This window comes from Xiphophorus couchianus, chromosome 17 (genome assembly GCF_001444195.1).
Source record: "Xiphophorus couchianus chromosome 17, X_couchianus-1.0, whole genome shotgun sequence".
In the NCBI taxonomy this organism is placed as follows: Eukaryota; Metazoa; Chordata; class Actinopteri; order Cyprinodontiformes; family Poeciliidae; genus Xiphophorus; species Xiphophorus couchianus.
Genome location: NC_040244.1, coordinates 10,181,459 through 10,196,954, shown reverse-complemented (window position 1 = coordinate 10,196,954; position 15,496 = coordinate 10,181,459).

Here is a 15,496-nt window from a genome sequence, read left to right as displayed (position 1 = left end):
TGAACTTTCTTGAAATGAAAAACCGAAACAAAGAATAACCTGAGGTTATGCAGTTCCGGTATTTCACATGCGAAACTCTAACTCTTTGACCCAATTTGCCCAGTTTCTTGCTTCTTCATTGCATTCCCCTTTTTGGATGGTTCCAAAGTGTATGTATGTAGTTAACCCATGCAATGTGTTTCATTTCAGTGGAGTTACTGAAATAAATTCACTTCTCAATTCTACTCTCATTTTTAGATTATGATTGTCTGGGATATGTTAGTCTTTTCAATATATACACAGTGTTTCCCACGCTTAATGATTGCTCGATGAAAGTTCAATATGCCAAACATGGTCCGTGTTAAATCGTTTGGAGCAGATGTAACTTCTATTAAGAAAAAGTAAAACAAAGATGACAAATTTAAAAGCCGCATTAACAGCAAAAATACGCAAAACATAACTCCTGCAGCATGAGATTGAGTTATCTTCACGTCTTGGTGAAGTACCATTTAATAGGGCATGGGTGTCTTAGCATCGCAATGCTAAAAAAGCCCATCTCAACCTTGCTTGGCAAGATATCAAATTGCAATGCTTACAGTATCGGGGGCCTAGAAAGGCAGTGCTGGGGCGTTGTTTACCGAAGGCATTGTTTCTTCCTAAACTATTGAGTGAAAATGTGAAGCAAATATGCAGTGGTGGGTTTTTGAAGTTTAAGGGAGGAAAAAAAAAAAACCCCTCCAAAGCACATTGTTGGACAATTGCTGTATTTTTTTCAGTATGAATTTATATAACTGTAACAGATTTTACAGTTTGTTTGTTTTTTACACATCTGAAAGATGTCGTATACTGTACGCGCCCTACAGAATGCGGAGCTTTTGAGAATCAGGCAAGCCAGGCGTAGGATTATTACATAAGCCATCGTTTGATGATGAGTTTTTGCATTATCTTCACTGTCTTCACAGCACACAGGATGTGTGTCTCGGCCGTGGTCATGTGTCAGAAACCCCCCCCAAAAAACCCACAAAGAACGTTTGTGGCCAACAGCTGTTTACCCTCCATCTGACACCGGAGACCGGTGGGAACCTCTGGCGCTCGGTCGGCTCAGCACGCACTCACACACTTCTGACATAACCGAGCAGTTCACACGTTGATTTGTGCACGGGGGACAGATATCAGCCCGACCGAATGTTATGGAGACCCTCAGGATGACATGCACTCACTCAGGCAAAAGGCACATACTTTTATAAAGGTGGCCCGCTGAGTAGGACACAACCTTGGATAAAAGCTCTGGTCCGGGGGGAGTGTTCCCTGAACGGCCTGTTTGAAAGAGCAGAACGGTGGCCCATTCACTAAGTGGAAACGACAAATGGGAAGCCCTGATTTGTGAGCCATTATCTCGACAGGTAGATGGAGTTCTGCAACATTGTGGTACAGTAGGGATTCCACGCAGCGAAAATCTGAAACTCAGCAGTGACAATAAAGATAAAATAAACCTACAATGGCATAATGGAAGTCATAATTACTTTGGAACAAAAAAATGTAATTGTTCCAGACTGATCTTCTATTCTCAAGAATTAGACCAGTCTTTTAACCCTTGTGACATCCTCTGTAGAAATCAGTACCAAGGCAGACCTAAATGGCGATTTTTCGCCGTGGGTTGTGACGTCTTTTTTAAAAACGATGACATCACAGCTCAATCGCTCTTTCTCTAGTCTGCGTAATGCCTCACTTTCACAAGAAAACCAACATGGTTTGGCACAAAGGGGTAAAACAGATGAATAAATAAGCAAGCGGGCTGCACAGTGGCGCAGTTGGTAGCACTGTTGCCTTGCAGCAAGAAGGTCCTGTGTTCGATGCCCGGCCTGGGGTCTTTCTGCATGGAGTTTACATGTGTGGGTTCTCTCCGGGTACTCTGGTGACATGAAAAACATGACATGTCTTTCTAAAATCTCTCTAGGTGTGTGTGTGCATGGTTATTTGTCCTGCGTGATTTGTTGCCCTGCGACAGACTGGCGTCCTGTCCAGAGTGAACCCCGTCTCTCGCCCGGAACGTTCGCTGGAGATTGGCACCAGCATCCCTCCTGACACCGATAGGGACAAAGGTGTACAGAAAATGGATGGACGGATGGATGGATAAATAAATAAGCAAGCACAAAAGAATAAGCTAAAATGCAAAGTTTACAACAAAGAAACGATAAAAAAAACCAAAACGAAATCTACAGTTCATTCAACCACATACAGTATATAACAATTATATCAAGTTATTTCTAGCATTTGTTTTAGTCAGTTTTAACTCCTGTACAGTTTCATATTTGCTGCAACTGGTGTGATTATTTTATTAATATGACATGTTTCCTTTGAGTTAGATGTCGGTTAAATTTAGCTCGACAGAGTCTAACCTCTGTGCAGTCATCCTTAACCCTCTGATGCATGAATTATGATCCTTTGTGTCAGAATTTTTTTTCCATTTTTTAAAATTCTTTTCTTAAGGCATAAAAAAGGTAGGAAAATTTTTTTGTAAAAATAATTTTTTTTTATTTTTATGTGATCAATTGTAATTTTGTCCAAATGCAAAGTTGTTATTTGAAAAATACATCAGTAGTATTGTTCCTTAGGGGTTATCTGATGTCACAATATTTTTTTTACTTGCAAGAGTCGTCTACAGTAGAAGGAGGGACCGGGTCTGTTCTCATGCTTTTTTGTCTGTCGGCCATATTGTATTTAACAAAAATAATTTCTTGCATTTGCAGCTGATGGCCAGTAGTTGATAGTGTATTTTATGATGCATTAGTGTCCACTTCAGTGGTCTGTGTGCATTTATAACATAAAAATCCACAGGAAGCACAAGAAAATGGCTTTTAGATAGCTGTCCACTGTAGTGACCACTATGCATGAAAGGGTTAAAAGCATTGGGTCGCTGTCACTTCTCTGATCTCCTCTTGTTTTAAAGATGACTAAACCAGGAAGTCTTCACTGGTACAATTAATTTGACATTTGTTGCAGCTACATCTCTCCATTAAGTCTGAAAAAGTGTACGAATGTAATCGCTGTAACACAATTATCAATTATAGTTTTAGAGAGTAGTTTTAGTTTCGCAATGGGAGCCTGTGACACATGAACTTGGTGACTAAGTGAGATCAAAGCTTCTGCACTAGGACGACTTACCAGCTCATCTTCACCATGTGTGATTTGCATGAGCCGATTGCTTTTAGACACCTCACTAGGGAAATTAAGTTCTGGGGGGAAAAACTTTGAGTTGTTAAAAACCTACATTGAGCTTTCTAAATCTGATTTCAAAAAGGTTAAGGGAATTTAATCTCTGTCGCATCGTGCTTATACGCCAGGGAAAAAGGAAGTGGAGTCATGAATTGCTGTTTAAAAGATACTGTACACTTATCAGTGTTACAGATAGCCAATTTTTTTTTACCAAACAAAAAGATGTACATATAACTCCAGCATCCACAAAATTGTCTTTTACAAAAAAATGTATTTTTCTTGTTTTTTTCCCCTCAGGAGCTGCTTCTGTAATGCAAATGAATGTATTTTGCTCATTTTTACAAGGGTTGCCAAATTCTATTCTACATAATGTTACCCCAGAATCAAAAATGCCGCGGTTTTGCTCCAGTTCTTTTGTATGCTCACAATGTTTAGCTTCCAATTCATTTGCATTGTTTGCCGTGTGGGTGTGCGTGTGTGCGTGTGTATGAAGAGTGTGGAAACCGACCTGAAGGATTTCAGAGGTTGGCAAATTACATTTGCAATCAATGACAACACAGCAGAAATCGATGTAAGCTGTGTGTGTGAAATTATGTTTTTATAGATCGCAGGGGGAAAAAAAGGAAAAGCAACAAAAAAAAAGTCCTTACAAACAAGCCAGACAAAGAAAAATAAGAGCTATTATTTCCTTGCAGTGGGGGATTTCTCTTTTAGGGAAAATTAGAACGGCACTCTTTTTAAAAAAAAATGAAGGCAGAGCAGTAGTTGGGAAGAATTAATTACTAATTGTGAGGGGTGGAAGGGGGAAAAGAATGACAATGGTTCATTTTTAGGTTGTTCGCAAAGTAGACTCTACATTCATCTCCCTCGTTTGTACGGGCGAGTCTGCACGGATTACAATTCGTAAATCCCCGACGCCGCTTCTCCAATCGTCTTCTTGGCACGGTCTTAAAAAACTTATGTAACCTTGATGGTCTCGGGGGCACATGCACATACAAAAAGCACTAGCACCCATGAATGCAGGATGAAGCGCATAAACAGACAGCTGGGTGAGCTTGGTCTGTTAGATATGAATCAGGGGATAGAGAAAGAATTATATAACACAAGGTTTAAGCTGAAGTGAAGCTGTGGCTTTAAGCCATTGACCCCTTTTTCCCCCCAAGTAAGGCACAAATGTATGCTTTCAGAGCTCTTGATATGAGCTTTTTTCAGTCACTTTGCTTCTTGATCAAATAACTCTATTGTCATTTTCTTTTTTTTTTTTTGATGTTGGCTATATTGTATGGTTGCATTTAGAAAGAAAATGATAACACTTTATTTGAAGGGGTGTGCTTAAGACTGATATGACACTGTCATAAACATGAAATAACGGTCATGAACATGGAGTGTTCATGAATGTTTGCAGCTGTTGTCATGAAGTGTCATTCGGTAAATAGTGACACTTCCAATGCAAAGTTGCACTAAATTTTGAACAAAAAGTCCATTAAAAGTGTAAACCTTGCATTATTTGGTCAATAATGACCCTTTGAATGCAAAGTTCTATTAACATTTGCATAAAAAGTCATTTAAAAGTGTCAACTTTGCATTAAAAGGGTCATCGTGTACCAGACGACACTTCACGACGACAGTTGTAAACATTCACAAACACTCCTTCATGTTCATGTCATGTTTATGACAGTGTCATGTCATGTCTTATCCATACCCCTTCAAATAAAGTGTTACCAAGGAAATTACGAACTCTAAATTGTGAATGTAGCAGCTTTTGAAAGCAAAGTTGAGGTGAAAATGTCACCCCTCTGTTTGTGGGCACGTTGAGCTTTCCGTGAAGGATGTCGGGGTTGATAATATTAAAGGCCAAGAAACAGAATCCTGGATAACTAAGGTGTTGAAGTGTAGTCCTATGTTGGCTGCTTCCATTATGTGCCAAAATGCGAGACATTAAACTCTTCCAAAGATATGTAAATTACAGTAGAACTTATTTCAGTCATTTGCAATAGAGGTGCCTTGCTAAACCTACCCAGTTATACGCTACTGAGCATGTTATGATCGAATGCACACAATCTCCACTATTCCTGCTTTCCTGAGCACTACAGTAATCTGTCTTGAGAAAAATTCTATCATGTCCCCCAGTAACAATTACCACAAAGTCTGTGTTTTGTTTCGCGGCCAACAGAAATACCAAAAGTGATAAGCCTCTTACTGATGTTGTTTACTGGGTCTTGATTGCAGAGTATGTGACAGCTGATGCTTGGAGAGCAGTGACTAATGCACAATCAACTGAATCACCAACGTAAAATGACCAGAAATTGTACAACAAATACATTCAGTCTTCTTGTTCAGACTTATTGCATCCATGACGGAAAATACAATGAAAGGGAATTACTAAGGAAATATTCAACCAAAAACTAATGCATGTTCATGCTACTTCTATTTTTCTTCTTTTTTTTTTTTTAAGTACGTTTATCCCTTTAGGACAGAACCTTTTGTAATGAAGAGCAAGGATGTTTTACTTCTCATGGCAAACATTTTAATGCCCAAGTTATTGCAATCAAACAAATTCAAAGAGTGGATATTCTAAAGCCAGGCATAGAAAAGCAGGTTATTATTCATCCGAGCTAATTTTGAAAGTTACTGCTTAGATTATTTGTGGAATCGAATATAAAAAACAATAAAAAATAACCATATTTCCTTTTCTTTTGGGTTTTTGTGACAAAAAGACATCTTACTTATATCCCCCAGCCCCCAAAACACTGTAAAAATTAATTGGTTTTGCATGGCGTTTTCTTCCTCTGCTCTGGAGCTGCAGGTCTCCACCAGAGGGCGCAGCTGAGGCCTGCAACAAAGGGTGGAGCTGAGCAGGTGTCCCCCTGCACGTCTGCTGTTTATCAAACCACCAGCAGGAGGAATAAGAGGAGCTGGTTGCCAACCTGAGTGTTTACTTGTGGAGGTTAATCCATGTGCATTAAGCTAAAACTAATCATCTTCCTTGTGCTCTTTGTCAAGGTAACCTCCACGGTGTTCCCTGGATTTATTCTTCTATGCTGTTTCCTGGACCTCTCGCTCCAAAAACCATCTTAAAATAACCTCTGGATCTTCACCTCCACTACTGGCAATCTCAGCTCCTCTTCGCCATCACCTTCTTCAGACAGACCTGTCCGCCCTCCAATGCTCTGACCATTAACCTTGCTTCAAGCCTCCAATGGTTTCTTCACTCAACCCGTTCCAAGTCTCCATTGCTCTCATCGTCTCCACCTGCTCCAAACGTCTACGCCGACCGACACTCGGGATTCCACTCAATCCTCCTTGCCGTTCATCTGCTTTCATCTGCCACAGAGGTGCCCAAGTCCAGTCCTCGAGAACTACCATCCTGCGACTTCTAGCCTAGATGTGTCTCATCTTCTGCACACCTGAATCAAATGACTGAATTCCCTAATCAGCTCTGCAGAGGCCTGGTAATGACCCACTCATTTGATTCAGGTGTGTTGGAGAAGTATCTAAACCAAAAGTTGCAGGATGGTTAAATCTCATGGACTGGACTTTGGCACAAAGCTTCTCCTCTCACTACACATGTATTATGTGTTTATACATTCATCTTCTTTGCTCGCCTCTGGCCCCCTTCCTCACAGCGCTCCTGCCTCCCTGTGCTTCCAGAACCACCTGGACCAAGTACATCGCACTATTCATTATTGTTGTTTTCAACAAACCACTCTACCTCCTGAGGGTTGTCTTGGATGTGGGTCAGAAACTTACCATGACCAAAGTATTCCATTTACTTTGGTGCTCTGCATAGTGTTCAACAATAAAGGAACTTTACCCCGTCTTTCCATATTTTGGGGTTTGTCTAGAAGTTGTTGTGTTTTTTTTTTCATGTTACAACCACAAATCTTAGTGTCAGTCAATGAAACTAAGTGTGGTGGAGGAACATAAATTACTGCACCATTAGAAAGTGGGAGGAAAATGATACATGGGTTGGGGACCACTGTTTTAGGGAATGTCCCTACCAGCCTTCCACATCTACAGACTTAGCATTTTTGTCCATTCCTCTTTGTAAAGATTTGAATAGAGCATCTATGAACACCAAGTTTCAGACCTAGACACAATGCCTAAGTTGATGGCATCATTTGAGAAGAGCACCTACCTCAACACGAACTACAAATGTGGAATGTTATTTCAAACCTAACCATCGGTCTGTGTTTGTGGTCTTCATGTGTTTGAGCTGTTTGTTCACTAGCAAACCTCTGAGGCCTTCACAGAACAGCTGGATTTATACTGAGATGAAATCACAAAAACACACCTTTTTTTTTTTTTTACTAATTAGGTTACTTCTGAAGACAGTTGTATTGGATTTGTGAATATCAGAGCAAAACGTGGGGAAAATGTGAACAAAGCGAACAACACGGTGAACTTTAAATGAAAAGAGCTAGAAGCCCTTCCGACTGTTACAAGCCTCATAAAGATTTCGACTGTGGGTTTTTACAAAGTGTGTGCCTGGACGGTGTAAACCAGCTCAATAACAAATGGAGTTTGCGGAGGACATTTATGTGGTCCCTTGTTGCCTTTTTGTGTTATTAAAAAGACACATCGGGGGCCAAGCGGCAAAGTCATTTGCTAAACAGGGCCTCTTGGACTGGCTGTGCAAACATTTCACCTTCACTCGCACGCTAACGTCACCTGTTTTCTAAAGTAGTGCCAACAAGTAAAGAAACGTAGAAAAACTGGCTCCAATACTGACAGAACTGTGATAATCAAGTATTGGAGGTCGAGTTTTTATTTTTTTTATTTTCAATGTGCATTACTTCAAACCAGCAACTCAAATACTTCAGAATCTATGTCCTAATATATCAAGTCATTAATCTGCATCACTACCTACTGATGTCAGCTGATCAAGTTGATACTCGTGTCTCTTGTGATGTCATCAACCCCAATAAATAAAAGGCCAGTTTCTTTTTTCTCAGTGAGCTTTTTGAATATATCCCATTTTACTTACGGTACAAGCAGAACTCTATACACAAATACCCAGTTGTCTCTTATGGGAGGTGCATATCTAAAAATGAAAATAGCAATAGCATCTTTAATGCCATTGAGAACTTGCTGTCAACATTCAAAAGGTTTACGGAACAGAAGGCACCAAACATCAAAATTGGATACTAATAAATGGTAAATGGACCAGATTTATAAAGCACTTTTTTTAGTCACACTGACCTTTTGAAGCTCTTAATACTCCAGCCATATTCATCTAATCACACAATTACACACACATTCATACACCGCTCACGTTGGCTTTGCAAGACAATCACTCTCCTCACTTAACCACCGTTGCCCCCTCAGACGTCATAATGCAGGATTTGAACCAAAAGTACAGTAATGGTAAACAATTTTTTTAAAAGCTGTGAATTTGTACTTTTTTGGGCTTCCTATAGCTAATTTATATGGAAAAGTAATTAAATGTTCCCATGTGCAACAGATTCAAGAAAAAGAGGACATTGATGGATGGATGGGCAAACAGACAGATGGGTGGTGAATATTGGAGAAATTATTGCTTGGATTAATTAAAAACTAAATGAACTGCTAACAGCTGGATGCAGGTATGTGAACTTTTGACGAGAGAATGGGGAGTACAGTCTGGAAAAACAAATATTTCCCAAACTCTTTTGGTTTTCTACATTCCTTCACACCAACAAAACACTCAAATCCGACTCTATGACTTTTCAGACTTTTTCAGATGGCACAGGAGCGTTGCGCTTTTATCCATTTGCAGACGAGCCATGAGGAAAATGTTTACAACCACATCAGTATTCCATGGAAACAAGTCCATAAAACATTGAAGCCATAAAACGCGACATATGCACCACTGCCAAGACACCAACCTCAGTAAGCATTTGGCACCTTTATGTCCGCCGCATCATTAAAAGCGTTACGTCAGGCCTATTAAGGGAGGACAATCTTTAGCATCCTGCTGGAGGATACTGGCTAACTCTACCATCGATGACCCCATTTTGTTCATGTCTCCAGCCTGCATAAGCAGTCCTGTTGCTTACGGATTTTGGTCAGAGCTACTTTTGTTTTGTTTTTTCCCCCTGCAGGAACACTGATTGACCTGGCTTGTTTGGGGAGAAAGGACAGACGTAAGCTTGAAATGCCTCCCAGGCTTGACACAGCACTGCTCCAGCTGCACTCTGTAATTACCGGCAGCACAATCAGCACACTCGTTAATTTCACCTGACTGACAGCCGCTGACGGCTCAATTGCGGGAAAATGCACTGGTACGACTTCATAAGTAAATGGAACCGACAACCTGAAGCGTCCCCCTCGCTTTTGCGTTCAGAAAAGTGCAAATAACGCTCGTGTTCCGCGACGCGCAACGCAGCGCGCTCGTTGTTTCCACGAAACGTCGTCTTAACCGATAGACGGAACGACAAAAGCATTAAAGCAACAAAAAGATAAGGGGGAATAACTTAAAAAAAAAAAATCAAGCTTCTTACATTATGTAACCCCGAGGTGCTGCTGCGAGAGCTCGCAAAAGGGAAGAGCTCTCCGCCTCTCGGGAAGTATTGATTTAGTCATAAAAGAATGTGAAGGAGAACAAACTAGATTCCAGCAGCAAAGTAATTGGGCTGAGTGAGCCGGCAGAATTGGCCCAGATAAATAGGTCACATAATAGGCTGTTCATGGCTGCAATTTGACATGGCGCAAGAGAGAAACGAAGGTTCAATGCCGACATAGGAGAGACGCTGCAGCTACAACTACAACGGAGAAGAAGGGAAAACATCCACAGAGTGGTCGCGCTTTATTCGTGAAATACGCCGCATTCGTCAATTTAAGTGTGCGCGTCATTTCCCGAGCGTAGGTCAGAGGTTAAATTAAGGTTGCAGTTTGTGCTTCCTGGTGGCTACATGATGCACATATATGGTTGAGTCAGTGGACGACCGCCAACAATTCCCTGGTAAAACCATTCACAACATTTGGAGTAACAAATCCATGCTGGGAAATTAGCCGGATTAATTCTTTAGATTTGATCATGTAGGAAACCTGCAATCCTAAGGTGAAAGCCAAACAAACTCGGTCATGCCGTTGTTCTCGTGCTCCACTCGTCTTATTTCTTCATTAACAGTAACTTACATGTATTTTGTCAAGTTAAAACCACTAACTTCAATGTGCTATATTTGGATTTGATGGAATAGATGAACACAAAATAGCACATATCTGAGGAATGACGGTTAAATACTCCTAAATAAAATCCAATACTCTTCAAAAACTGGTTAATTAGTAGATGTAGCCCATATATGTGTGATTGTGTTTAAACACAAGCTTAAAGTTTGTCACAAACTGTGCAGGGAACGCAGCAAACATGTGGATTAAGGCTGAAAATGTTCTATCAAGATACATTGCACTGATGTTTACATGAGCGTAGTTCACATATGTACCAATTAAATTCAAGTAGTCGAGAATGTTATCGTTTCCATTTGAACTGTAGAAAATTAAAGTGCTGTGGCTAATGATTCAGAAGAATCCCAATGTGCAGGAATAACTTAAAGTAGTGATTTTCTTTCTCCCTCGCTAACACCATTAGGAAGGATTTGGGCCAAAAGCAAAATTGCTTTACGAAAATGTTTCAGTTCATTACAGTCGGCAAGCTTTCTTTATGCACATTTCTCTTAAGGAGCACAGCATTTTAATCAAGTTCAGATCTGAACTTAGAACCTTAGCACAACACGTTGATGTTTATTTTCAGTCATTATGATTGCTGCAGTGCTTTTGTTGCAAAAATAAATCTAACTTATTTATCCATCAGTTCCTTCGTGGTCAAGTTTTACATTGTATTTTGACATATAATATGGACAGAAATGAGTGCAGGATCATTTAAAATACATTCAAAATGTCGAAATATGTCAAAAGTTGCTTGTGAGTCGTATTTACAACAGGCATCAAATAACTTTGAGACTTCCCTATTTGTGTTTTTTATTATTATTATTCCTGCCTAACTAATACAAAAAAATACATTCTTGAAGTCTGTATGTTTCCATCCATCCATCCATCCATTGTCCATGCAGGGGTGCGAGTAGTTATATTTAGAGGTCAATTGATGATATACGGAATACACAGTGGATAGTTTGCCAGTATGTAAATATTTATAGCACAAGTTGTAAAACCATAGTTTTTAATAGGATTCTGCATCAGGAATCGTTTTCTGTTCTGCTCTGCTCTGTATTACAGATAAATGTAAAGTAGCTGAAAACGAATGTTATTTCTAGCCGTTTTGCTTTAAAACAAAAGTTACGTGAATTTGTCAAGAAGCCACCACCAACTTACTCCTGTTTGACTTTATTCATAAAATGGACGTCTTTTAAAACTGCGACAGCGTGACAAATTTATTGTTCACGGTTAGGGGTTTTTTTTCCGAGCCGCCAAATGGATCGGACTAGCTTCAGCAAAATAAAAAAAATCGAGGATTTCTTTCGAGCTTCCTCTTGTTTTGAAGAAAACTGTTTTCATGCTGCTTGTGTATGAGGCGGCGACGGATTTGACCTTTTAATTTTTGTTCTTTTAAATGTAAATGAACACGGCAGATGATGAGCCAAATGCACGGTCGCGCTGTCATCGGAGCGAACAGTAGAGGTGACATTTACACCATGACAGGAAATGTGATGAGCTATCAATCTCCCCTGCACGAGCCGCGCGCAGACGCTCGCTCGCTCGCATGCTATGAATAACCGTGATGAACTTAGCCGTCGGCCATTTCTGACACTGCTACACAATGGGGCGCAGCTGAAGAAAGCTTGATTACCTTGAGGGTAAACCAGTACATGCAGCATCTTTCATCAGTTCCACCAATAATTTCGCAACCATCGTTATTTCTTTCGGGGACACGCAATAGCCAAACTGTTGCTTATAAAAATGTAGCCTTGCATTCTACTCAAATCTTCTCTAGGAAATTTCTAGGAAAGTCTTTCTTTTTTTCTTTTTAGAACTGCTTCTTCATCTGCCCACTGTCTTCTTGGCAAAGACAAATACTTTAAAGCATAAGCATACTCATAAATAAGCATGAATAACTCTCTTATAATCATTCCAGAGGGAAACTGTTTCATTGAACTTCGTTGCTCGTCGAGCAGAATGGTGATTATTATTTTCACACAGGGATCAGTTTAACTTGCTTTGTTATAAAGGTGAAACTGTTTTCTTATAACAGTAACTTGATTTTTCTGCAGCCGTTTGGAAAATGAGAAAATTAACTCCAGATGCAGATACAAATGCATTTTGGGTAAAAGTTGGAACCCATGCAGATCCTAGACGTGTTGTGCATCTAAAAAAAATGATTTTTCTAAAATGTATCTTTGACAGTTTATGTACAGCTAAGTCTGCAAATATTCAATATTTGAGTTCCATCAATATGTTTATTTTGACTGGGAGGAATATTAATGCTTTGGAGAAGCCCAGCCAAAGTCCTGACTTGAATTTGATAGAGAATCTATGGAGAATGTTGAAGCGCTTTGATGATTTGATGCTTGAAGGTTGCCCAGCCATGCGTCGTCAAAAATGTGAGTGGAAACATGCAAAATGTTTCATTTGAAAGACTGATTCACACCACTGAACCATTATTATGTATTCATTTGTTTTCCCTCATAGGTTTTCTGACAGTAAGCTCAGCAATTATCTAATTGTTCACAGCTACTTTGCACCAATTCGATTAGCTAATTACCTGCTGGTGTATTGGTAATGCTGAGTGGATTATGACAACAGCAAACTTCTGCTTCAACAACAGATTCAGACGTAGGACCATTTAGATGTAAATTTTCAATTTCATTGCTTTTACTAGATAGCAAACTTCACTGTTATCCACTTCTTATAGCTAATACGCTTGCTAAATTAGCTTTAAGTTTATTGTTAGTAGTTGAGTGGATGGAAATGGAAAAAAAAACTTCAACGAAAGGTAAAGACCACCCTTCACTTTTTGAAGATAACTTGTCAATAGTAAGCCTACCCATTAGCTGTTTCAATATCCTAAAGCCAATTACCTGCGAGCCTTATATTAATAGCTAACTGCGTGAAAACAACACAAATGGCTTTGTCAACTAAATGCACATTTAATCAATATTCATGTGTTCAGCTTTTCTTTTGCAGTTGCATTGAAAATATAATACAGGTTGTGTTTTGGAATTGTTACTGTTGCTTCAGATGTCAAGCAATTGCCTTTTAAAAAAAACAACATTTCTTTATGAACCACTTGGGACCCCTGACCTCAGCTTTTGGAACAACTGTTCAAGACTGATGACCCACTTTCTTGGAAGCCATTAGTTTCCTTTCATTTCAGCAAATGCGCCTGTCAAAACTGTAACTTTTGAGAAGTGGGGAAATCAATCACAGCTGTCAATGTTATTATCCGGAGTTGTTTTTTTGTTTGTTTTTTTTTTTTTAGCTGCCTGTGTTTAGGTACTTTTTGACAAAACTAAAAAAAAAACTCAGATCTGGCATTCGGAGACTGAACTTTACCAAAACAAAAGATGTTCTAAAGTGTCCACGTGTTTCATGCGTCGTTCTCTGACAACTGAAAGGCGAGTTGAAGGGAAAGGTTATGACTACAAACCGAAATTTGTGCAATGACGGCACAGCATCTGCCATGATAGTAAAGATGAGTAAACGTTCAACCAAACCACATCTTGGGGCCTGCCAAAACAAAAACAACAACAAAAAAGACAATATCAGGATGAATTCATTACCCTTTAAAACATCACGCAACTGTCAGTGTAACACGCTGAAGCGTGACTCTCAAGCATCCAGCTTCCTACTCCCTCTCAGCTTCCAGTATGAATAGATAATTACACTGGGTCATTCATCTCTTAGCAGGTTTGTTATGTGTTTCAGTTCATCCCACGTCCCTACCAGTGTGCCAGTCCTGATCAGACACTGCGTTGTGCCGATCCAATCTGCTATACCTTTCTTTCCCTTTCAAATATTCATGGCCTTGAACGCAGACATGAACTGCATTGATAGATTTGTTTTCCCACGTTGCTCAAGGCACAGCTTATTATTGGATGGGGCACTGACCCGCAACAAAATAAAGCGGAAGGGGTCATCCTCAAGCGCTCTCTGAGAAACTGATTTATGAAAAATAATTAATCTTCGGGGAGATATGTCCTCTGTTGTTTTTGGTAAAGAGTGCCATCCCCTGGTCACTCACTGTGCGGAGTGGAAATGGATTTCAAGACGAAACATCCTCATGTGAGGACTGATAAGATCAACAAATGGGTCAAAATTTTATTCTTTTTTTTTACATGAGTTGAACAGGGTGTTTGTAGACAGATTTTCTTGTCAATGTCCAGCATCAAAACAGACAGAAAAGTAGAAAATACAAAGAAAACTGTAGATCTCCTCAACTCTGTCCCATCATTGAGGACCAATTTCCACAATGCTTGAAAGTTCATCTGGTCACCAGGTCAATGTCCGACCATGACAGCCCCCTGGAAAGAGACAGGTTCTCTATCCTATGAAAAAAAGAAACATTTCTTGTGAAGATGCTGCCAGTATTCATATTCAACTCCTGACGTGACTTGGAAAGGAGATAAAAGTTCTCCAAAACTTACTCCTTGTCAGCGGTAGCATTGAGATTCAACTTGGGGTTACCAAGTCAAAACAAAGATTAGCTCCTACCTAGTTAGCATGCGGTTTGGCGTTGTTGCTTTTTTTGATGATGGTGTGTTTGTCTTAAAAAGATTCAGGACTTCTAAAGTAACAAGACCGGTTAAAAGATTTTGGACTCTGAAATGTCCATATATCCATTCTTATTGCTCTCTGTATGCAGATGACGTTTTGGTTAGTCCTTTCTGTGTAAAGTTGGCAAAATTGGGGTTTAACTTTGCAGCACTGTCATTTAGAACGCCGCTTGATGACAAGGTAGCAATTCACACGGGGCAGGCATAAAAATAGCTTTTTTTTAATGTCAAGGTTCTTAGAAAATGCAAACGGTACTCTTTCGAGTGCATTCATGCGCAGAACTGCTCATTAATGATGGACTGGGGCTGATGTAGGAAAACATTTAGAGCTGACAACCTCGTCTTGCCATCATAGCGAGGAGGCGCAGAACCAAAAACGACACTGAAAAATTGCACACTTGGGAAGGAATCATTACTCTTGATCAATAAAAATAGGCTTCGCAACTTTTACTGCCATCCCCAAGCCTATTTCTCCCAGAGAAATAATTTGCCTAGTCAGGAACATGAGGATTTACCGCGCTCCATACATGTGCGCTGGTGTCATTCTGTTATTCCTTTAAAGTTTGCACAGACGATGCGTTTATACCCTCTAA